At 28.3% G+C, this 27,115-nt stretch overlaps 1 pseudogene; it reads right to left on the minus strand.

The window, feature by feature from the left end:
• Nucleotides 1–21,728: 21,728 nt before the first annotated feature.
• LOC129961118 (U4 spliceosomal RNA) lies at nucleotides 21,729–21,919 on the minus strand (annotated as a pseudogene).
• Nucleotides 21,920–27,115: the final 5,196 nt, after the last annotated feature.

Here is a 27,115-nt window from a genome sequence, read left to right on the forward strand (position 1 = left end):
TTAGATGTGATTTACTGTATCTCTAGGACCATGAAAACACTTTTTAGGCATTTTATTTCAAGTTCATACAAAAAATGAAATGAAAGGATAACCTCATGTACAAATGTTTGGATCTGATCGATTGCTTGTATAGAAACCTTAGTAAAAATTTCAATAAGCGCGGTGCACAATACTATTTTTTGTACTTTTTGAAGCTTTCTGAGGATATATGAACGATGCAGCTAAAGTAAGTGAATTTGACAATTTTCTTTACCTAACCGAGGTGACTCATTCACAAAAGGCTGCAGAGCTGCAGCACCTCCGAAATTATTATTATTTTTTTTAAATTTGCATTGTCGATGTTCTATCTAACTATATAATTTGTTTTTCCACTCTGAGAGTTGATGCCCTTTGCTTACTCTTTTACTCTGTAAGTACGACGATCAACAAAACAGAGGGAGAGATAATAAGGCAGGAATTGAATTAAAAATCAAGAGAATCGCAGATATAGGATGGTTTGAGATTAGTTCATGAAAGAACACTATGACACAATTGCTTGATAGCTTAGAGATTAAAGCAACACTTTCAATTCAGAGGCTATAGAGCTGTAATCAGATAAGCGCTGGTATGGAACACTTCAGATTCTTAATTTTTTGGAACCAATCGAAAGCTCGTCTTCTTTCTCTCAATTTTTTTCTCATTAGTCGTTTATGAGTTTTAGTTTTAATCTTTACAGTCTGACAAGTGGCATATTTGATTATTTGGTATTCATTTATTTTTTGTTAGATGTCACTATTCGGAAAAATACTATTTGGATATTTTCTAAAATTTTAATAGAATAAACGATTTTATAAGAAGATATAAATTATCATTAATTATTGTAGATTAAAACAACGTACGTCGTAGATTATTTACTGTACATCTTACTTGACATTCATTTATAGACGAGTATCACTGAGCAGAGTGAGGGGAGTAGAAGTGTGAGAAGAAAGTGACTCCAATACCTTTATCTAATGATTCATCACTTCATCGTTCACATAATTTTTTACTATCGTAACTACAAGGAATTTATATCATATACTGTTTATTTAATATTTATGAAATACAGCAAACTTTTTATCTTTCTTTGAAATTAAAAATCTGAATTACTTAGGTATAAAATAGCTTTTTAAAAATTGAATCTTTTGATAGATTTTATTTACAGGACTGTTAATTTCTGAGCCACCATTACATGTGACTGCACTCACTGTCTGCTTTAGACACATTCGTCTATCAACTTTGTATGTGGTCATTGCTTTGCTATAACAAATATTTGATATGAAGAAAAAAAAATCTTTTGATGCTTTCGTGCATAAATGTTTCTTAATCTTGAAAAGAATCTTAAACTGCGTCCTCTCTTTTTATAATTAAGTTTGATATATTTTGGCAATGTTTATTATTTCATTTAATTTGCTTTTTATATATTAGTGATATTTGTTTACTGTTTTTGCTAAAAATAGAGGAAAAATACGCATTTAAATGAATATTTTAATTAATGATACTTTAAAAAAGCTTGAAAATAATGTAGTACTATTTATTGCTATATTAAAATATGAAATTTGAGCTCTGAAAGCATTTAATATTTTTAAATGAGATTCCTTTGGCAACCAACTGTTCGCATGACTTTAATGTTAAGGATTCCAGAAAAAAATATTTTAATATCTTTACATTTGTTCTATTAATTGTGTAATTGAGATTTCCGATTGGATTCAAATCTTGTGCCCTTCTAGGGCCATTTATTAATTGACGTACGCACGTACGAACTTTCCTTTATTATTAGTAGATATAAACTAATTTATGGAACAACAATCTCATCAAGTAATAATGTAAGCTTTAAAAGAATTTAAAAATATTTCGTTGTTAATAATATGTTAATAAAAAAAAGTTTATGTGATTTAGCGATACTGAACGAGTTACAACAAAAATTATTTGTTAACATACCTTCAATGGAAAACGTAATGATATTTGATATAACAATTTTATTGTGAATTTATTCAAGTTTAAAAATAAATAAATGTGTAATTTTAGTAAAATATCCATATTTATCCATACTTAAAAATCCCTCCATTTTATCCATATTTAAAAATAAATATGTAATTTAGGATAAATATAAAATGAAAAAACATTTTACCAATACAAAAAAATTCGGTTATATGTTTAATTGCTTGACGATTAGTGCTGAAATAACGAATATTTACTTATTGCGATACTTAGAGTTCTGAAATAATGCGATTAACTTCGGAACTTCTAATGGTGGAATACTGAAAACATTTCTAGTAATGCATGAAGAATAAGTAAGTATTTTGAACCACGGAGTAGTTTTCCACCATTAACTTAATTTGATAGAATCCTTCTTACTCTCTGAATTGCTTTAGTGGCAGATCGAGACATTGAAGTCAGAGCTTTGATGGAAGTTTCCTGATGCCTTGATCTTTTATTTAGAGTAAGAAGGACACTGATTCTTTCTGGCTATTTACGATTCCTTGACCAATGAGCCAAATGAGATGACCAATTATCAGGAAAACCTTTACTCCATTTCTTAGCAAAGTACCTTCGGGGCAAATCTATATAATCAGTCTTTCACAAATATGATTCTACGAACAAATTCAGAGTATATGTTTAATGTTTCGTTAAAATCTTTTTTTTAAATGGCTATTCTACACCGTTGCGTCTAGAACTCCTCACATTACATCTCTTATTCTTAGCAACGCTTGTAAAGTACTCTCTTTTATTGATACTTTAAGTAAGAAAACCTGCTCTTAAAGTACGCTGTTTTCTTTTAATCTTTTTAAAGTATGTCTTCTTAAAGTGTAGGTTACAATCTAGATTGTGAGCTTATAAAATAATTTGGAGTTTATAAAGATTTTTTCAGCATTGAACTTCTTCAGAATTTTCAATATATACAATCAAAATTATGAAGAATAATATCTCGAATATAACTCTTTTTTTTAATTTGTAGTATAATTATCTTGATTTCGATTTTCTTTATCGATAGGCTTTTCAGTTTTCAATTTAATTTCCATTGCAGGACAAAATTTTCTAATTAAAGTTATTCGTAATAGTAGTAGAAAATGTTGAAGAGACTTCATATTTCAGAATTTTCTTCATTTAATTTTCTTATATCTATTTTCTAATTTCGTATTTTACTACATTTTTAAATAATAAAAATTTATAAAAAAATAATAAAAATAATCTAATCTGTTTGATTTGAAATATGCCATTTTGAACTGCCAACTTCTATTCGTGTAAAAAATTTAATTGAAAAAAAAAGGAGTTAAAGAAGCCAGGATTGAAAGAATAAGAAATGCCAAAGCCCTGAAAATATAGAATTTTAGTATAATAATAGTTTTTAACAAAAATCGTACAACACGAGATATTTTTCTATTTTCTTTTAACTTCAGAAATTTAACTGACATGTTTTAAATTGAGTTAATTCGGATGTCAGACTACCGTGAGATATACTAACATTCAGAAAATTTTCATTTCACTTTTTCAACAGAGTAAATTGGCATCTTTCATTTTACAGCAATAATTATTCCGATCTTTTTTTTTTTTTTTTTTTGTCTTTTGCAGACTTTTTATACACGCATTTACTTTGGAGGTTTTACGCTTAGTAATTTTAACCATTATTTTCTTAGGGAAGAATTTTCAGTTCATTTTTTCTTTAATGAAGCTTACTATTATACCGAACATGTTTAAAAGTTAATTACACAATTTTCTAGAAAACGGTTGATTGAAAAGAAGTTTTCCCAGCAAAATTTTAAATTCTTTATCTTTCCGCAAAAACTTTTTTATTGAAAAGGAAATTACCTTAAAATTTGGTGGTACACATATTTTTTAAACTTAAAAATCAATGAAGCACTCAGTAATGAAATTCTGTGAAGTATTCTGTAGTTTTTAAAAAATGCAGTTTGTTGATCATACAGAAGATTAGTTATAATAATCTGTAAATAGTTAGTTATAATAATAATTTTTTGATATATATTACTGGTGTGGTTTTCACTACAAAAATACTTTTTGATTGCATCGAATATATTTTCGAATCGAAGAAAACTCTTAATTTCTTTACTGAAATCATGACTTTTTAAATTACGTTATATCATTTGACAAATTCATAGTATAAAATGATTTAACATTTATGGTAAAAACAAAACCTTATTGTTACTTTTTGAGTTCAAATAATGTCCATATGATACACCTCAAACGTAAGGCAGTAATTTAATTTTGGTCTCTTTTAAGCAAATTATAGGAGAAAAAAGAGTTTGACGTTACAACAAAAGACAAGACATTGTGGAGTAACTTGCTTGTTTAGATGCGTAATAATATTTGCTATATGAAGTGGTATAAAGAATGTAACTAAGCATACTAAGCAAATAATAGCACATGATGACATACTTGATTAAAAAAACCACACGATAACTACAGAATTTTTATGATGAATTTGAATAATTTTAAGATTTTAGCTTATTATTTTGCCAAATATTTTTTTAAACTTATATTTCATTTCTTTGGTTTGATAAATATTTAGGAAAATTTAAAATGTGATTTAATTTTTTTCTTACTTTAGTTAAGTTAATTTCTGAATTTTTTTTTAACATAATTTGAACATTTCTGAACATAATTTTTACAAATCTTCATATTTAATTTTTCACATAACTTTCACTGCAAAAAAAATAACTTGCATATACATTTTGAAAATAATTTTATATTCTAATTATATTATTCATATTTTATAATTTTATGTTAATATATCCACTACCATTTTTCCTTGTTTTATTATTATATACAATTTGTTACCACAAATTATTTATTTAACATGTTTAAAATTTTTGCAAGTTATTTGCAGCAATACCAATGTTTAATTTTTTGTGTTTATTGTTCTTGTTTATTATGTTGTCTTTGTATTTCTTACAGATAATATCTTTCTTTTATAATAATTGCTGTATGATGAGTTTGCAGCAATTAATTATAATGAAATTAATTTTATTTACAATGAAAAAAAGAGTTTTTATGCTCTTCATATTTAGCAAATATATGAACACAACTTTGAATAAAATACATTTGTAAAGGAGAGATAGATACTGTAAATCCAGTTTGAGATTCGTGTAGTTTATGTAACAAATATTTATAAAAATATACTTGTTTTGTTTTGCGGTGTACAAGCTTTACATTAATGGTAATTAAACACTTACCAATGAGAATATAGATATAGGAGGATTTTATTTTTACTCGACTTATTTAACCCCCGGGTGGCACCTCGAAATGAGGATGAGATGCTTCCGGCATGGTGGTTGGATCTCGCCACCCTGGAGGATACACAAATAGGTGGGGGATCTGACTCCTCCCATCGATGACGGGACGTACTTCTTTCGGGGAGGGTTGTACCGTGGCCGGTGATGGCCCTTAGGACTCAAACACAGTACCCGCCAGTGTTGCTGTTGCGGCGGTCCGATCATTCAGCCTTATGGTTTAAATCCGTGTGCCTTCGTGGCGGGTCGGAGAGTCAGATGGCTGACTTACTGGACTTATTTCTCATTACTTAACAAAAAGATATATTTGGATTCAATGCATTTAACAATCATTATATTTTGAAAATAACTAGTTGTGCATTTGAAATAACTAATAAGAAAAAACATTTTTTAAAAAACTTTTTTCTTCTGTTAATAATAAAAAAATAACAATTTTATACTCCATTCAATATTCCTGTGGCGCGGGCAATTCCTTTGATTCTGTAATGAGAACATACCGTGAAAGCAAACAGTAAATACCAATTTTAGATACATTTATCCAAATGCATTTAAATCTATGTATTTTTATTCATAGTTGTATCTCTTTATTTCCCTCACAGAAATTATACAAAATCTTTTTTTCATCGTAGATTTGTGTATCTCGCGTATCATCGTATATCTCGCAGAATGTATTATAAAAGCAAGATGTATTTTAATACAAAACACAAACTAACACACCAAGAAAGAGAATTTTTTGCCAGTCAATTAACATCAAAATGTGACACGAAACTACATTATGTAATCACAAGAATTGTACCAAATTTCATTGATTTAGTCATTATGTTTATGAATTATTGCGTTTGATAGCATTCGGAAATACAGATTGAAAGATGACCAACACCTCTTTGGATTTGACTCAAAATTTGATAAATGTCTGCAATATAGATGTTAAATCTGTGGACCGAATTTCATTCATCTATCCCTCTTCGTTTTGCACATTATCGATTTCACTTGTACTCCAACAGCCAGACAGACAAATTTCCTGCGGATGGATTTCATTCAAAAGGTAAGAGAAATCTACAAATTTGATCGTAATTCCATATACCAAATTTTAGTCGTCTAGATCAAAGCGTTTTTGAGTTATCGTTTTATAGACAGACAATGGGTTTTTTAGTGTTAAATGTCTCAGTGCTACAGATAAACAATATGTTTTTCGCACTCAGCTAGGTCTGAACCGTAGAAGTTAATCAAAAACTCGAATTGTGATTTTTTTGACTTTTTGACGATTACACTACTTCCTCTATATTTTGAATACTAAGAAACTAAAATCCATTTCTGAAGTTCGAATTAAAATTGAATTTCCTTTGTTATCAGTAAAATATTTATTTCACCTCGCATGATCTTCATATAAATTTTTTTTATTGCCTACTTAATTGATAAAGGTCACCGATATTATTTCTTTGTGCGACTTTTCATAGATCTGAATATACGTAGTTTAAATATCTTTTCTGTGTTCTAATATTGGAAACTTTCAAAATTCTTTTTTTCATGGGGAAATGCTAAATAAATTAATCACTTTCTTTTTTAAAGTGAAATAAGCTTTGAACACAGTACAATTTATATAAAGATTGTTTGGAAATTTAGAATTTTTAAAAGGTATTTTGTCATCATCGTAGTTTAAATAAAATTAGGGCTGGGTATCCTGGTTGGTAGGGCTTTGGATTCGTGTCCCTTGGGTTGCGAGTTCGAACCCAGCCGGCCGAAGACTCTCCGTGTGTGCGTGTGGTGGCTGGCGCGCGTATAAATCTGTCGTGGTCTCAAAGTCCTCCATTTCGCAAGTAATACCACTGGGGGTACTGGATAAGGGATGATCGTTCTCTGATTCAGGTCTAAATTACGATCTGTGAATGAAATGCATGAATGAAGTCCGCCCCGTAAAAAGAATTGCGACATGTGCGTAGCTAAGATGTACTCTTGGCCCTAGATGGCGCTACTAAAAAAGCAAGAGATGCACTCTTGGCTTAAAATCACTGACTTCTGAAGTCAGTGGGCTTGTCTCTGACAAGTGCCATTAGAAACAACAAAAATAATTTTGAAATGAAATTTTAAAAATATCTACGAAGCCTTGGTAATAAAATATATGAAATTTAAGCGATTAAATTAAGTTAATTAATACATGATAATTAAAATTAATTAAATTCCATTATGGATTTAGCAAAAGACTCTTTTTCGAACCTGATAAAATTTTAGGTTTATTTTACCTTTTCTAAGGCATAACGAACTATGCTTAACAGTAAATTTATTTGCAAACGTCTACTCTAAGCTATTTTACCATTTCTCCTTTGGGCTGCAATCTCTTTATAAGTTAAAAAAACTTCAAAAATTATTAATAAACACTTTGACCACATAATATGGTCTCCGCAATCAAATTAATTACTTTTATTATTTTGAGGTAGTAACGTGTGAGTATTTTTCACCTTAAAATAAAGTTGTCATAAACTTCTGGCAAATTTTTGATTTGAAAAATATCTAGATTTTTCAATTTCTTATTTCAAACCAGAACTAAGTTTTATAATTTGTTAATTAAATATTAACTTATCTAATTAATGGGTCATATTAATTTTATGTAATAAGCTATTTTCCTAAATTCATTCCTTCAATCAGTCTCATTGCGAACAGTCTATTAACTTGTCCTTACTAGAAAAGAGTGGCCACTCTAAAGTTATTGTTAGTTGTTTTAGACAGAAATCGGAGAGAGACAGGGTAAGAAGTTAAAAGATTAAGAAACTCATATCATTTGTTCCAGCTTAAGTTAGCTTTTACTCTATATAATGTCTTATGAAGATGGTCGATAACGATTCATGGTATTAAATTGGAAACTTAGTTCAAAGTTTTTCAGGAAAAAAAAGGGTGGTATATATTATTACTTTACGAGCTTATTTATTTTAAGGGTTACTTATAAGATACTTTCTATCATTATCATGTTACAAACTATTTTATAACATACTTTGTATCATTATAATGATAGAAAATATCTTATTATAAAGATATTTTGTAACATTTATTGCTTTCTAATTTAATTTGTATTTAATTTGTCAGTTTTCAGTTGCCTAAACTCATTCACTCAACATCTGTATAAATAATGTTATTCAAATATCTGAAAACAGAGGAGATGTTATTTTAAGTTGCATAGAGCGAGGATTCTATTAGTTTCAGAATTTACTTAAGATGCCTTAACGTGTTTGTGTATGAGTGATTTTGCAGAGCGGCTAGAGCCGCATCTATGTTGTATGAATTAAAATCCCCCATACGTCCAAATTTAGCAACAGATTAGAATTTTTTTCTTTCTAAATGACAGTAAAAAAATGAAGCCAATGAAGTCTCATCATTGATAATCGCTCCGTAGCATTGAATCCGTAGTTTGCTGCGACCCTTGGTAGCTTGATGACTGAGACTTGATTTCTCCAAAGTCGCTCCATTTATAAAGACTTGGTGTGGAATAAATTCACTGAGAGTCAAACATCCTCCTGTTCGTGAGAAAAGTCAGTTTGGAAAGGGATTTCTTTGTCAGGAGCAATCCATTTAATCACAGTCCAGACGGTTTAACCCTGCTACGACTTTCGGTTCTCGTTTTTTTTTTTTTTTTCCCCAAACATGATGTTTTTTCAAAATATCTTCTAAACTATTGCATGAATGCTTACGTGGTTATATGGCATTATTATATAGCTTTTAATAGTACAGTAAAATGTTTTTAAAATACGACTGTAATTATCGGTGCAGGGAAAAGAAGTTACATTTACGTCTTTTGGGCAAAAAATGATGATTACATTTACATTAAAAGCATGTGAATAGTGTTGTTCATTTTGTTCCATAGGTTTTAGATGTTATAAATATTTATATAAGTATGAATACAGTTAATAATGCTTATAATTAATTATATTTTTTAACTGATATTTAATAATTGGTTTATCATACAAATTCTACTAGTATATGTAAATTTATATTTCTTCAATAACATCATTGTTTCATGTTTTACGCTAAAATCACTTTTGTGTAAATCTTCCAACGGAGTATCATTCTTGACTATAATACATTTAAAGGAGTAGTTAATACTCTTGATAAACTTTATTAACTTACAGTGTCAAAAGTAAAACAAAAAGATGGCCATATAACGTGCTATTGATATGTTATATTGAAGGAGAATAGACACACTTTTTGAGTACTATCTACGCATTATATAAAAGCACCACAATCAGAATACAATATTAAAGAATATTAGTTGCTCATCAGAACATTTCTTACGTTTTACTCATATTTTCTTTAAGAAAGTATACATTTTCAGAATATTCCAAGCCTTCTAGAAACGATTTAAAATATTACTCGTAATTTAATGACGATGTCTTCCAATTAATGCTTCGCTACTTGTTAAGTGAATTGAAAAATCCAAATTGAATCATTATTCTTAACGCTTCGAAAACTAAAGTTGCATGATCTTTCCAGACACTAGTAGTTAAGTAAATTAAAGGTTTTCCAAACTTCCCAATTATCTTCTCCAAAAGTTTCCTCCTTTTATGTCTTAAATTAGTCATTCTCATTATCTCTGCTTACTTCGAGTTTTGCATTCGCCATTTCTTGAAGTAGATTTATGATGTCGCTGAAAACATTATGTCGCCATAAAAATGCTTTAATTAGCTGGTCACTTGCGAAAAAATAAATCGCTTTGTTGCCAACATCATCAGGATAAAGGACACATAAATGGCGCACACGTTTGATGTTTTTCAGTGGAAGTTGAGAAAAACCAACGGACGATGTACTGCGTTCTCCTATTTAGAATTATTTAGAAAATGTCTGCTTCAATCGATATAGTAAATAAATTTATTTGAAGGAAAAAGGATGGAAAATAAATTTTTCATACTTTATGGGTGTTTATAAAAAGTAAACCAAGTTTAATGACTTCTAGCTGCAGTTATTTTGAATAAAAAAAGCTATTAAATAAATTAGCTTAGGAATGGAAAATGGAGGGAAAGCTAGGTTTTAAAACATGGTTGTTTATAGAAAAACATCGGCGTATATTTTTCATCCTTTCTTCTCGAACATCATGTCTCAGTTATTCAACGCAGTTAGATGAGTGACACTAATATAGCAAGCATATAAATAGTAATTCGTTTAGTTGAAAAAGTAATTGTATTTATTCCCATGTATTGAGTATAGATATTCATTAAAAATAAAGACGATATTATACAGGAAAAGTAAAAGTAAAAGTACAGATTTGAAAACTAAGCTGAAATTTATTTCTCTAAGATGGCCATCTTAAAAATATAACATCAATAAAAAGTCACTCAAAATTTTTCATTTTATTATCATTGGTATTAGTTATTACTCAGATGTTATATTATCATTTGCGGATTATTGGAGTTATCTTTGAATAGACACAAAGCAGGTGTTTAGGCTGATTTACTACAAGGGTTCTTTTATGACAAGGTAGAGCAACCATAATATATTTGAATTTAGCTGGTTATTATGTTTAAAAACTCCGTTCAGAATTTAATGAGATATATAGAACAAATAATCATTAATTAGAATAAAATGAATCTTTCATATTTTAACATTGGTTTACCAAAAGACTAATAAAATTGGAAGACTATTAATAAATAATTTTGATGACATTTGTCAATTAATCAAATTTTTAGTTTATCTCTCCTTGAAGCATGGGCTATTTTTGACAGAGTTTTTTTGTTCTATTTGATTCTATCTATTCTATTTTTTTTAACAGATGATGAAAACCTCGCCTGAGTTGGCGCCTCCCTAAACCTTCACACCCCACCAACAGGAGCGTGTTGAACATCTACCATGTGATTTCTAGCGAATCAGAGCGTATTTGCAGTAGAATCTGGTATTTAAGATTTTTAAAATTAATGATAGAGATACAAACAATTACTTTATTATGGATCTCAAGTAAATCACTGATTTTTTGGGTTGTAAAACATTTGTTTAATTCTATGTTGCTTTTTGGATTGAGACTGAATTTATTAACATTTTAGTTCGATTGTCAGTACCAGCAAGTGATATATCTCAACGATCGGATTAAATTATCCGAATTTTTATGTTGCGAGATTTCAAAATTTCCTATTTCGAAAGTTTACTTCAATGAAATGAATGCAAAAACAAGCAAAAATACTGATGTAATATTACTGCGAGTTCTCTTTCGCTGAGCTGTGATGTTATGTCCTTTAGAATAAGTTCCATTCATAAAAAATTGCAATATTAATGAAAAACATTTTTTCCTAAACTGATTGATATTAAGCTTTTGTGATAAACATTTTTTAAAAAATATAAATCCTTTGATCAAAGATTTTTCATTTTATAGACTTTTTTTTATGCATTTATAATTGAAATAATATAGAAGTATTAATTCGCAATTTAATTGCTGAACTAATGTACCTTGAAACTGGTAGTTATTAAAGTCGAAGTTATTAAAACTTTCTACAAAGTTGTGCCGTGCATTTTTGACACAAAACTCTACTTTGAACTATTTTTCTTAATTTTAATAATTAAATTTCATCAGTTGTAATCATATTAGTTAGGATGTGTGTAAGTATTACTTAAGTAGGATACGCGTAATATATTTACGTATTCTCAAATTTGATTAATTAATTAATTAATTCGCAGAAATTTATATTAATTATTACCCAAAAAAATCAATGTGCGAAGGTATGCATACAATACCGATGTAAAGCATTTGGACTTGTAGATCTTTTATAAGTGTCAATGTCAGAGACATTTTGTATCTGAACAACTGCGAAAAACAGAGTCAAATAACATTGAAATGAGAGAATTACAATATTATCCTATATATATTTTATATAAAAATAAAATTACAGAAATAGAAAGACATTTTAAGGTACAATAAAATTTAAAAATTGGATAGAAAAACGTTTCAAAGAGTTTTTTGTGGATCATTACAATGTGTTCCCTTTCTTCTTATCAAAAGAAACTTGCCATTTCGGATATTTAAAAAAATCTTCGTTTCTTTGCCATCCAGGGGTTGTTGAGAAATCAGATGATTTTCACTGGAATCCCCATCTAGACTTATTTCTCGTCTAGAAATTCCGCTCATCACCAATTTTCATTAAAGAAATTTTTTTCATGGCCACTAAGATGTACCAATTTGCTGTATTATATACAACAAATTGGTATAATCCTGGATATTAATTCTGGTATGATTTAATTTCCTGCATACAGATCGTTTGCCCTTTGAGTATGAATATAAATCAGTGCCAATTCTCCTGATTTGTCAAAGTCTTTAAAGGTAATTGAAACATCAAATTTTTTTCAGTTTAGTCGAGGTATGATCTGTAACGTTTGATCTGAAGCAGTTACGGCGAACCCAGATGCCGACAAGCAATAGCATGAACCAATAAACGGTTCTCTTTTTCAGAACATAAAACCATTCCACCTCCAAGAGACTTTAATGCCTCTCATTTTATTTCTTCCACAGTGTGTTTCCATGGTAACCATATGTGTGAAGTGGAAATATAAAAACATTATATGAAAGTGGGGACAATGGCAATACTATATAATAGTGTACAGATCCTTCTAAAGGTTCACAGAAGGTCGTTCTTTCACTTGGATTTCACTGCGTTAGTAACATCCGGTATTTTGAGCTCAGATGAAGAACATTTAGTTTCTTATGTTCGTTTGAGTCATCTCTGGTTTTTGTAAATTGAAAAATTCTAAAGCTTTTTCTATCTATACACAAAGGTATATTTTTTATTTATATATTGACATAAGAGACTAGAAAAAGTATGTCTTTTTCTGGTATTCCTTAAAAGTTTATTGATACTACACTAAACTAGCATGCGACTTATGCTAGTTTTACACACTAAACATGTGACACAAAATTTTAAGTATATTCATAAAAACACTTCTTAAAATAATTATATTATTTTCACTATTTTGGAGAATCAAATAAAATATTTTAAATCGTTTGGTAATAATGATTGTTGCGTCATAAATTGAAAATTAAAATTAAAAAAAAACAATTTAAAATGTTTCTGTGAAGATACTATGTAAAAAATAGTTCAGAATTATTTTAATAGCATTTAGAAAGCGACGATATTCTTAATTAACATGAAGGTGCAAATATGAAAATTTTATTTAATAACAAAGAGCTGCAATTGCATTAATTTCGAATGGCTAGTGTATTATAATTTCAGTCAGTGGATTTAATTGTGATGAAAATATCCCATTAAAACTCTTTTTTCTAAAATCATGAAAACATTATTTCTTTGCCTAATATTAAATGAGCCTAGTTTTGGTGCAAGAAAAAAGAAAAATAGGAAAAGAATACAAAATAAATAAATAAAATTACTATACTGTAAAAACTCTTTTTTATAGTATAATTAAAGTTTCATTAAATATCTATAACTTTCTTATTATGTTGTCTTGAACAGCAATATCGGATAAATTACATGATTTTTGCACATTCAGTAATATTTGTTTTTTCCAAATTCATTGCAATATATATATATATATATTATTTATAGTTTTTTTAATAGAATATTTTTATCTGGATATCTTTTATTCTATGATTAATATCTTGTTAGAAAATTTAATTATAAGATTTAAACTAAACGCTTCAGGCGGAAAATAAAGGTAGTTAAGTATTCAATAGAAAATAATGCTTTAAATGGATTAATTTGTAAACAAAGCATTTAAAGCATTTAAGCATTTAAAGCATTTAAAGCATTAAAGCAAAAAAGCCTCCGAGTAAATTCTTTAAAAAATTTTTTACATATATTGATTACCTCAAAATAAATCTTAATCAAGACGTTTTAATTTCTTCCCCTGATAATTTTTCACATCCTTTTCTGAAATTACTTTCACATTTAATAACTGTATTGTTTATTTAAGAAATTCAACTATTTTTTTTTAACTTAATGGAAGTTAAATATTTTTATTTTAACTGAGATTCTTTAGAAATAATGATTTTAATTTTCTCCCCGAAACTATTCTAATAGAATGAACATTTCAACAGAAATTTGTTTTCTCTTAATTAAGACGTCTCAAAAATTAATTTTAAAAATATTCACTGTTGTTTAGAGGAAAAAAATGGTGGACTTTAAGAAATGTTTTCTTTTTTATTTAAAGTTAAATTAATATTATGAGTATTTTATTAAAATATATTTTAACTACAATGATGATCTAATACAAACTTTTGAGTTCTTCAGCCTATTTGAAGCCGAAACCAGAATGAGTTTTATTTCCTAAATTGATCACTTCCATGCTCTGTACATCCAACTATTTTTAAAATTCATTTCCTGGAAGGAAACATCGCTTAGAAAAGTCCTGAAAGTCTTTTCCGCACTTTTGCAACTTTTTTTTTGGATTAAGATGTACATCAGGCAGAGTTAAATAAGAGAAACAAATGATTACTAAGAAGATTGATAAAAACTAAGTTATGTTGTTGAAATGTTTTGATTTCCTTACTTTTTAAATGAATTGCCTTTCATAAATACTACCTTTAAAATCTTAATGACCGTTTAAAAAGAAGTTTTCAGAGAGTCTGTTGAAAAGCTTTTTGGGATTGTTGTGGCTCAGTAATAGTGTCTCGACATCGGAAGTAGAGGATCAGAGGTTTAAGACTTGGTTTCAAAAGATTCGTTATGCCGTTTTGACCTTGTGCGCATTAAATAAGCTAATTGTGAAACGCCATAGTTCTTGTTTTGTGGGAGTTAGCATCCTGAGCGAGGACTGTTGTCTCCAACAGAGAGTCAAAATTCCGAAATCTGTTAAAAAGTAGTAATTGAAAACTTGGTTTAAAATCTTCTTAGCAACAGACAATACGAAAATAAATTTTACAACATTTCTTATCCATAAATTAAGAAACCATTTTTCTTCGTTATTTAAAATTCATTTTGAATTAAATCAGTTTTCTTTTACTTATTTATTTGAAAGCTTCAATGGAAATTCATATCATGTGGAAAAAAATAGCTTCTGAGCCAATACTTATTAATTTTTTGAAAGACATGCAAAATCGAAGTGATTTTTACAGTATTGATCATCCTTAAAATTCAATTATAATATATATTATTGTAAATAATTGTTTATTGGAAAATCAGGAATTATTTTCTTTTGCCTTTAATTTATATTTTATTGTGCTTGAGAACTACTGTATAATTTTCGGTGATTTAAATTATCTTCACTCAAAAATGTTTTGCCTCTTTATTCCTTATTATAATATTTATGTACTTTTGGCGATTGTAATATTTATGCAGTTTAATTATTAGATGTATTATTCCGTTTTATACGATAAGTTACAACCTATCGATTAATATAGCATAACATAACGCCTGCATCCTGTGCCCCCGGTGCCTATAACACTAAGTTATCTAACCAGATTAATATATAAAAAATTGTTTATCCCTATAACAAACAGCTTCTAAATATGATTATTTCAATAATCTGAATATGCAAGCTCACATAATAAGTTATTAAAATGAGAGAGAGTTAGTATGCAAATAGTTCGAAACTACCCTAGTGATAGTCATTTTGAACAATGAGTTGAAGACGAAGACGTCATCTGGTTCGCGTCATCAAACAACCCTAATCACACATTGCCAAGGCATATTACCCAGGGTAGTCTTATATTCTTACTCACCGAGAATATTCCACAAAACTACCTTGGTCTGATAATTTGTTAGAAATAAACATCATAATTCGTAGGAAGAAAATCTTCATACTTTTATACAAAAAACACAATAACAATGAAAGAAATGTTATAAAAAAAATACCCGTTTCTAATAAATTGGACTTCCTATATTAGTTCCAGATATATCAAAATTAATGTATGGTGATTTGACGTGGCACGAAGTGTTTGAAAACAATTACTTGACAAATTCTTTACTAATGCAGCTTTTTATCGAAAAATTCAGGTGAGATTAATATACAGCAAATAGACAATTCTAAGGAAATGATGAAAATGGTTCTTAAACATCTAAACAAAGAAATGTTTTCTTTTAGTTTTGTACCAATAGCGATTTTAAAACGAAATAATAATTGATAAAAAAAAAGGTTTGTTATGCAGTACTTGTTAATTTAAACTAAAAAAACTCAACTAAAATGTTTAATGAAACAGATCATTGTTTAATTTGTTACTGGTATTTTTATTCCAAATCCATCCGGCTTTTTTCCATAAACGATATCGCGTTTTTGTTTAGCCTGCATTATCAACCGTCATACTTAACATCTTCAGTATTGTAATATTATCCTTGCAGAATGCTTATCAATCCTATATTTTTGATGTGATATGGAAAAACATTAATAACAATCAATCGATGCATGTAAATTTCTTTCAGTCTAATGTATGAATGAGATGTCTCTCTCGTCATCTGATTACAACAAAAAAAGATTATGACACATTCTCATTACTCCTCGTTCGACGTCAATTCGGAATGTTAATTTGACAAATCTAATCAAAATTTACTATTTTCAGCATGAGATAACAACTACTGTCTTTTAAGAAAAAATGATGATGCATTTCATTTAAGAGCTTCTTTACCTTTTGCGAGGATAAGTGATGATTATTCGTTAATGACAGGAAAACTTGCACATTTTTGTTTCTTTCATCAGGTCGTAAGTCATGGAGGGGGGAGGCAGAAGATGTTTACAGATGTCTCCTCACAAAATGTATTGGGCTAAAAGTATTTCAATTATCCATAATGACAGGTATTTCTTTTTCGTTAAGAGAGGAAGTATCAAGTTGTATTTCTGCGTCTCTTGTATAACCTAACACCATCCGCTACTCTAATTAAAATTTTAATTAGGGTCCGTTAATAACGAGTTGCCCGTGGTTAATAAGACACTAAATGTCATCGATCAGGCCACCTGCTTGCTCAGAGTTGCAGTGTCATTACATATAATGCAATAATTACTGTTCTTGGACAACTTCCCGCGTGAATGAGTTATGCGAAACCCGATCCATCTTAGATTGCAACTAAAATAAATGCAACTTGTCTCTTAATAAAGTGTGTTTTTAATGAAAGGTTCCGACCTCAATTACTTGTTATTCAAGAAATGGCAACAAGTGGATTTTCTTTCTTTGATAAATCATTTACCTTTTCCTGGTCTGTGGAGCTCTGAAGCATATGCAATTATGTTCTGAGATACTACATGAACGAAAGCAGTGGCTGGAATCTAATATCACTCTTAGAAAAAGGTTGTTTAAAGCTTTTATATTTATGGAAGAGGGCCCTTTATTTATTGGGGATGAAGACAAATGCATCAAGTTTAAGGGCACTTTATTTCTAGGTCATTGAGCCTCACTCGAGAAACCATTTATATCCAAGAATCCTTATTCTGTAAAATAAGTTACTGAAATGTTACTGAAAAGGCATAAGATGTGGATATTACCTAGTATTTCAAACAGAAAACAACTGTTCTCTAGACATTTATGAAAGAAATATGAACGGAGCATGTTATTACAGCATGAAAAATAAGTTATACAGGGTAAATAAGTAACAAATACATAGAAATGCCATTTCTCATCTGCTTGGAATGATTCTCATAATTTATATTTTACCGTTGTGTACATATTTTGAAAACGAGTTGCAGCTGCATAGATTTATTTTTTAGATTGCTTTACAGTTGAGTTTAGTTCGTATTATTAATCGCTTAGAATAAAAACATAAAATACATATTAACGAATATATATTTAACTTTTAAAAGTATTGAAATACAGAGCGTTTTTCAATACTTTAATATCGATATTTCAGCGAACAAAGATAGATGGAAAGATGGCGTTTGATCAGGAAGAAAGGATATGTAACCGGAATTTTTTGTCAATTATTAGAATTTATGTTTGCAAAGTTTATAATTTAAAATATGTGATTTTTCAGTATTTCATGATATTTAGGCTACATAAGATAAAAAGATAAGTAACAGTTAGCAATCGTTCAATGTGTCAACCTCCATTGGGAAACGCAATGTGTATTTATAAATCGCTCCTACTTACCAATATCTTATGCATTTTAACCCATTACCATGAAAATTTCAGAAACATCTGATGCTTTAAATTGTAAACTTGGCTATAAATAACTTATGGTGTCTAGATTTTTTTAAAAAAAAATCGCGTTCCATTTCTATTCTTTCTGAACAAATCCTCTTTTTATCTTCATTAGTTTGTGGAATAATAATTATTAAAGTTTCTCTGGATTTCTAAAACCTGCATGCAATTGTTCAATATTCCGCGCTTTTTTATTGCATGATAATGAATAATTACAGAGCTACTCTCACCCTACAAATGAATCGGGAGAGAAATGAATGACCAGGCCGCCACAACAGTATAGTTAGTAATTACTTGAGATCCATAATGTATTATGTGACACTTGTTTCCATATAAAGCATGCTTTTATAGAAATATTTTGATTCAGTAATTCTTTCTTAAAGAAAGAGCAATAAGTGAAATTGTTTTTGATAATTTACTTTACGTATACTCTACCTAAGCTGTGGATGCTCAGGTATATTTTAGTGAACCATGCAATTTTTCCTAATTAATGCTGTTAAATATTTTGATTTAAAGTGTTAAGACTTATTATTAATCATCTTAATCTTAATTATTAATCATATTACTAATCTTAATTATTAATCATATTCATTTATTAAAAATTATAATTACCTGCACCAATATATGTTATATATAATCAACAATATTATATGTACAAACAATATATATTATTATGATATACAAACAAGAGTTTATTAGCGTTAGATTTGGATTTTGCTTTCTGGTAAATAATACACAGTAGAAAATATCATTCTATATTTCATTCTTTAATATTTGTATGGAATAATTGTTTCACGATAAAGATAAAAAGGCTCAAAACGGTTGTTATTTCTGGGAATAGCAGACATTGAATAGACATTTTAAAGGAAACTAAGCCACGAATGTGCTTTAAAAACTGAGATTCATTTAACTTTTATGATGGTGGAGCAGCATAGTTGTAGGATTCATATATTTATTTTCTTTATTAACATTGTTTTGTAATTTTTCATGTTACGTGAGTGAAAAGTTTTTCTAAATTAAGAATTTTCATGCACTTTAGGATCAGTTTCCTTTGAAGGATCTCCTGGAAGGTGACGTACTTTTACTTCTGATACCAAGTAGTTTTGAAATCGGAAGACGCCGCTCTGTTTCTTAATCACGAGTTTGTCCCAGGAACATACAGATTATATACAGATTTTATGAAATCTGTATATAACCACTGGCATCAGCACGAAAAAGTAATGTATGAAGCATAAGGACAAGCTTCATGATGTACAAAATATTCTTCATTTGGTGCAGAATGAGCTTTAATTCTTGTTAAAAATAATGAAGCGTTTTTAAAATGTGAAAGAAAATAAAAAAAGGATTGAATTCTGATTAAAAAAATGTGAAAGTGTACTTTTTCCCCATCATGTTAAAAGACTGATTTTCTGATGACAAATTCACTTTCCTAAAAAATTGTTTTTCATGCCATCTGTTTTTGCAGTTTATATTAGGATGAACCAGAATATATTATATTAACATATAACATATAATATAATATATTAACATATAATATGTAATACAAATCACCGCTGGAAAAAGTTTTGGCGAAGAAAAATATAAATAGAAAACTTAAGCAATTTCCATATTCATTGAACTTCTGCTAAATGTTCACAGACAAAAAAAATATTAAAAATAATATAAAACTGCATAAAAGTGTTTGTAAAAAATGCGACAGCATGTAGACATAACTCTAATTTATCATCTCTAACTTAAATGAATATGCTAAGTAATTACAAAGAAAGAAATATTTTTATGGTTTTCCTCCTTTTAGTCTAATTATTTCCCCACGTGTATGCATAAATAATCAATTTTTTTCATGACATTAAATATTTGTGTTTCTTATTAATACTGAACCGAAATAATCAGAGAAAATTTAGAATGTTGCTATGCAAGTTTCATTAGCAGGATTTTTTTTCTGCTGATGAAAACCTGCATAGCCGCTGATCTTTTTTATTCCTGAATAATAATTTTTTTCTTCATTGCAAGTATTTATGAGGTATACGTTTGATGAGGTGCGCATAATATAAAATATGTCTTCGTTGGAAAGGCTGACATATAGTGCAGCTTAAAAGGGCAACATATAGAGTACGTCAGGTCATTTATCCATTTTCAAGTTCTACAATTTTTTCTACTTTTTGCATTGATCTGTCCAGGAATAATTTGAGAAGGATATTAAGAAAAAGTATGAAACTAAAACAAAAAAGAGGAAAACAGTTATTTAAAATAAGTGAACAAAAAAAGAGGAAAGCAATTGTTTAAAATAAGCTCTAAAAATAAAATTTGCTTAAAACTAGTAAGTTATAAGTTGTTTTGATGTAACGATGTTTTATAGAATTGGAATTAGAGGAATTGTAGCAAGGAGACGTTCCTTTTAGGGTAAACGAAATTAGAAGACTCAAGCAGTGGTAGTCAGTTGTTCACAGCCAGAACGAATTCATTGGCGTATTTTGTGCACAGTTCTTCCATCTTTGAAATAAAAAGCCAAGCCTTTAGTGAATTTGATTAACTTCTAAAAGCACTGTTTAAAACTCTTTCAATAAATATTTTTTGTGTAATAAATATAATTAGAATGATTGTAAACAGTATTCCATATTATTTTTTGGTTTGGTTCGGATATATTCATAATACAAGTAAACGTTGAATTTAAAATAAATTTTAAAATTATCTCAAGTATTGTGAGTTTTATTATTAATATTATTACTATTTGCGATCAATATTTTAATGCACCTCACTAAAACAGAATTTTAACTCTTCATGAACCATGGAAAGGACATAATTAAAATCTCTAATCAAAAAATTAAAGCTTAGTTTAGTACAATTTACATTCTGATTTCAAGCGACACGAGGACTGTTTTGGGATGGACCTCATAATTTTGAGCCGCTATCTAATAACGTTGACTACATCCGCAAAGAATTAAAGAAATAGGTCCTTGCTATAAAACAGATTCAAAATTGTTCTGTGATAATGGATATTATAACTTTATAATTATGTTATGCAAAGATTGATATAACCTTCAGTCATCGCGTCATAATTAAAAAGACTTTCGCTTTTTTCTTTGGATACCAATCAAACGAAAGATCTTTTTACCAAAGATTTAACAAGTAAAATATATTGGAAATATATAGATATTTATGATGATTTGAATTTGGTAAAACTTAGACTTCTCACATATAGAGCGGTTTAAAAAATTTGATGCTTTAAAAACTTTAAAATATAATTGAAAATATATAGATAAGCTTTAATTACCATAATTCAAGTGGCGGAGCATTACTGGCAATAGATTCGCTGTCCTTAAAGGAGGATTTATTCATCAATCACTCAGAAAACTCAGCTGAACCCTTTGGCTTTATAGCATAAAAATGAGTCATTTTTGCCCCTAAGGAATACTGATCTTCTCTGTATCGCTCCAATATGTACGTTTATATGTACTTTGCAATGCCAAAGTAAGTGCAAAGAGTTCCCAAAAATTATCTCAGTCGACGTTATTTCACTTCTAAAGGGGCGGGGTGATGGGAAATGTTTTTAAATAACAATAGTCATACCTCGATAGAAACTCATTGACTATGACACTGCCTCTGATGAGATAATGGTAGAATGATAGAAAAAGAATGAAAGAAATCGATGAATTTAAAGAACATATTTTACTGAAATGATTAAAGAAATTGTTTAAAGTATGACATCATCGATGAACTCTTTAAATTGTCCTCGAGCTCATATAATGTTGAGTTTATATACATAATGTTGTGAGATAAGACTTGTTAATAATAAAAATCCTAAGCAATGTAGTTACAGAAGTTCTGACCGTAAGGTAATCAACATTATTATCAGAATTGTCATCGTAGCTGACATGCTTTATTTGATCTCATAGAAAAGTCCAATCATGAGAAACCGATTGGTTGTTTTTCCCAAACGATGAGACTTCTGCTAGTAGGAAACGCTTGAGTTACTATTATGTATTTTACGACGTCTTAAGCTTCTTTAAGAGAATTTTATCATCATTTAAAATTTTACCAGGAGCTTCGAAACATTCTGTACATTGGATTGTAAAATTTGACTTCATATATTTTTGAGAACCAATCAAAAGTTAAAATCCCCAATATATGACTCTCTTTAGGGTCAAAATAATAAACAAATAAAACAGAAAAAAGGAAAACGTGGAGAAGATGTTTTCTGGAAACTGAGGCAGAGTATCACTCGATTTGTTACTTTCAAAAACATTTTGTCGCTGTGTGCCAAAAAGAAGGCATTCATTTTTTTATATAAAAAAATCTAGCCATCTATGATGACCAGCTGGTTCCCCAGGATTAATGCTAGTTAAAATTTTGAATTAAATATTTAATGTAACTAGATCTCTTAATATCTTCCTCAGCAAAATAATTTTAAGCTTCAAATTTTAATAGTAAAATAACCCAAAATATTATAAAAATATTCTGTTTGTTATACTATGTATCTCTATAATTTTCTCTTATTTCCCGTAGGATTTAAATTTGAAATTAAAACGGAAGTGATAAAACTTCAGTAAATGAAAAAAAATATTTTGTTGCCGTACTCAAACATATATATTTTTTCAATATGTGTACAGAAAAGCGAATACTTCAGCATTGAAATCTTAATTGTACAACAGAATATTTTTTTTTATAATTTAATGAACATCTCAATTAATCTAATATATAAAAATGGATTTTTGTTTGTTCGTGTTTTATGCGCTGCCGTACTGTTCATACGATGGCGATAAAATTTTACCTGCTTTGAACCTAGAAAATCGATGTTTTCACATGGCCAGTTGCATGTTCACAGGGTGAACAGCCAAGAGATTTATTTGTATTTGCTGAAGACGGGAAAACAAAATATATTGTCTACTCTAAAGTATACTTGAATAATAAAGAAAAAAAATAGAATAACTATTATTTATACTTCTCTTTTATATATCATTCAATTTCAATGGATGTATTCATTGCCGATAAGAAAATAAATATCATTCTTTCTATCATTCCTAATTAAACAAGATAGCTATTTCAAATTTCAAACGATATTTCCAAAATTATTTCTTCTGCCCCTGCAACACACCGGGTACTAGCTAGTTACACACACACACACAAAAAAAAAAAATTCTGATTCACCATAAAATTCAGTTTCACTTTCAAAAAGATTCAAATGACGTAACAAATATTTTATTTCTGTCAAGAAATGTACTTCTGAAAGCAGTTATGAAGTTTAAATTTTATACAGTCCTTCGATCCTTTGAAACTTATTCAGTAATTCCTGTGAATCTTATTCAGTGAGAATAAAAAATTTCATTATTTTAGGCCATTGGATAGTTAGCTAATTATTGCATTTTATTGAAGATGGTCGACGGAGAAGTCTAACGGGCGTTTTTATAGAATAGTGATATTCAAATTTTCATAACAATCAAATTTATTCGCAAATAGTCAGTTTGTATAAAAATATAACATTCGTAATTCATCAGAGCATTCATTGACTAAAATTAAATAAAATATCCTTATTTACTTGATTCAAACTACATAAAAAATCATTATTTATTTCTTTAAGACCCTTTTTTATCAGATGTACAATGTACATGCCTATTACTTAAGATTTAGAAATCAGCTGTTGAGACCTCATTATAGTGGATATCCTATATATACATTAAACTATACTATACTATATATAATACTATATTACATTGAACTTTTGAATTATCAATATATATGATTTGAATGGTCACATTTAAAATTTATCTTTAATAGCTGTACAAAATTAATCATTGGAAAATATTTTTAAAAATTGATTAAAAATAGAAACTTAATTCATATGTTAAAAAATTGGGATCATTAAAAAGATAATTTTTTGAGATGATGTAAAAATTATTTCTGTGATGTGATATATAGGTGGAAGTTAATGCAGAGAAACGCGGAAATTTCACTTAATTTTGAGTTTATTAAAATTTTAATCAAAATTTCAAAAAATTAAGGAATTAAGGAATTTTAAGGACTTTTATAGAGTGGAGCTACGAAAATATATTTATAATAAATTTCATGATAGATAAGTATCCTTTTTTAAAAATAATATAGATAATAATTTTTCTAACATTGCTTTTGTGAAATTAAAGTAATATGAACAGTTATTTTTAATTATTACATATAAAAAAAGAATTTAAATCTATGAGAAAGAAAAACTTACAATTTTTTTATGAACTGAAAAATTTAAAAAAGGAAGAGATGTTAATATCTTAAATATATTACATTATCTCAAAATAAACTATAAGGAAATTTTTGAGTCTTGAGGTCATTTTATCCATTGTGTTTTTCAATAACAGTAAAAGCATCTAAATCAAAAGTTTGAATTAATATATGGCATCTAAAAACAAGTTTGAACAGTTTACAGAATGTGCAAAATTTAACTACTGAAAAGAAGTAGTAACATTGCTGCGATGAATGAATTGTCTTTGTTGATGCTCTCGACAGCTTCCATTTATCAAAAACTTAAAGGAGATTCTAGCCTTTAATCCGGAACATAATAGCATGATAATGTTGTTGGCTTTAATCATTCATCAAAATTTTGTTTCTGAAATTTATTCTTAATTATAAAGCAGCTATAACGCGCACAAAAAAAAAGGTATGTAAAACTATCGCAACGCTTATGGCTATGAATACAATCACTAAATTTTTCTTTAAAATATTTTTTTACATATTTATTAAAATGATATAAAACGGTTATATTCAAAAAATTGATATAATCGAAAAGCATATAATTTTAATGTATTGTAAAATTTATGTGTACTAATATGCTATGAACTGACTGAGGAAAAGTTTCAAAATTTTGATTAATTTTAATTAAAAATCTAATTAAATCAATTAATCGTGAAATAACTACGTCAAATTTGTTAGTTTTAAGTTCAACGACTTACCCGGTTCAACGTTTTGAACAGTTTTTTTTTTTTTTTTAATTTTATCTTGCATGGATCGTGACTCAATTTACTGATACATACCAGCCTATAAAAATTATCATGATAAAACTTTTATAATTGTCTAGACATATTTACTGTTTATGAGTCGTTGGATTTAAACATAATTTTAAGTGTCATGACTTTAAACATCAAATACCATTCAAATTAAAAGTTTGCCAACAAGATGAGGTTAAAAATTGATATCTAAACATAATTTTGAACTTCTCTTTATAAATAAAATATTTAGCTTAACAATTCAAGAAAGTAATTTATTTCCCGTGATGTTATGTTTAAATTTTCCTTCCAGATGCTCAGGACAACGTCCGTTTATCAAAAACGCTCATAATTGTTTTGTTTTTTCTACGGACAGATGAAAAAATGCTTAGATCAGCTTATCATACATTCTTGATTGTCTTTTACTTTTAAAAAAAATATGTTTTGTCAACACCATGTGTTTTTAACATTAGAAGGAAAAATGACTGTAAAAAAAAGAAAACCTTACAAGCTTATTAATTTCATTTTCTTTTCCATTTTGGACTAAAATAAAAGTCAATTACAGGCGGCTAATGTCCTTTTTTAAAGGAAACGAAAAATATTTATTCATTTTTTAATATACTGTTTCCCGTTTATTTTATATCACATACTCTAAAATAAACGCTTGAGATCGCAATATTTTATATGATAGATAATGTTTGCCTTAAAAACATAATTTATTTTGTGTTATTAAAGGGAGTAGGATATTTGACTAATATGACATTTTCCGGCAGAGCGCTTATCCGAAACCATATTTGTAGATTAAGTAATTTTCTGGGTTATTTGACGCAATTTTATATACAAATATTTTCATGTTTTTTTTTAATGTTTGGCATGTTACCAAAGCTATATTAGAAGTCTCCTTTCAATATGGTTGAGAAAGTCCATTAATCTCAAAAAAGAAATAAAAATGTAGAGTAAATTTACAGAAAACGCAAAGGGAGTAATATTTTTTTTTTCATTTACTTAATTTCTGATCAAATTATTATGCCTAATTAATTTTCTTTTGCTATCATTTTTAAAAGGAATTTTATCTTTGACGTAATTCACTCTCAGGAGAGAACTACGGGATTAATTTTCATAGTTTCTGTTTCATTATCTGCAAATTCTATGAGCAGTTATTGAAACAGAAACTACATAATTTCTTCAAAATCTGATAGAAGTCTAGATATGATCTATAAAATTATGTTTAAAAATGGTTTGATAATTGCAAGCAGTGATGCTATAGCCTATGATTGTGTTACCCTACCTGAACGTATAAAGGATAGATATTTTTAAAAATGGGTGCTATTAAGTTTTATACTGTCATTAAGTATCTAAAGCCAATCATCAACTGAATCATGCTTGATTACTATAATTCAAAAGCACAGAATATCGTATCGAATTTTTATTATTGAGATGATACAACACAAGAAAATGCCCTCTAGAACACCGAAGATCTATTTATTCAAGATAATGTGAATCAAGTTTTCAGACTGTAAGTACGCTATGGAAATGAATTCTAAGAATCGACCTGAGGGTATTTCATGGCGGATTCCTTTTTGTGGTTAAGATAGAGTCTCGTTTATTGTGTTGGAAGTTTCATCACTGCTGTTAAGTCATTTTTTTGTTAAAAAATTAAGGCAATATACGGACAAATTAATTAAAATAATTAATATATAAAATATTTAGTACTTTATTTCAGTGTACCTAAAGCTTTCATAGTCTAAGGTGTTTCTAATATATAGCATAATAATATTAACACAACAATTCGTCGTAAAATTATTTAGTACTAGCATTTTCTTCCTTTTCATTGGTTATAT

Source organism: Argiope bruennichi, chromosome X2, assembly GCF_947563725.1.
Source record: "Argiope bruennichi chromosome X2, qqArgBrue1.1, whole genome shotgun sequence".
Classification (NCBI taxonomy): domain Eukaryota; kingdom Metazoa; phylum Arthropoda; class Arachnida; order Araneae; family Araneidae; genus Argiope; species Argiope bruennichi.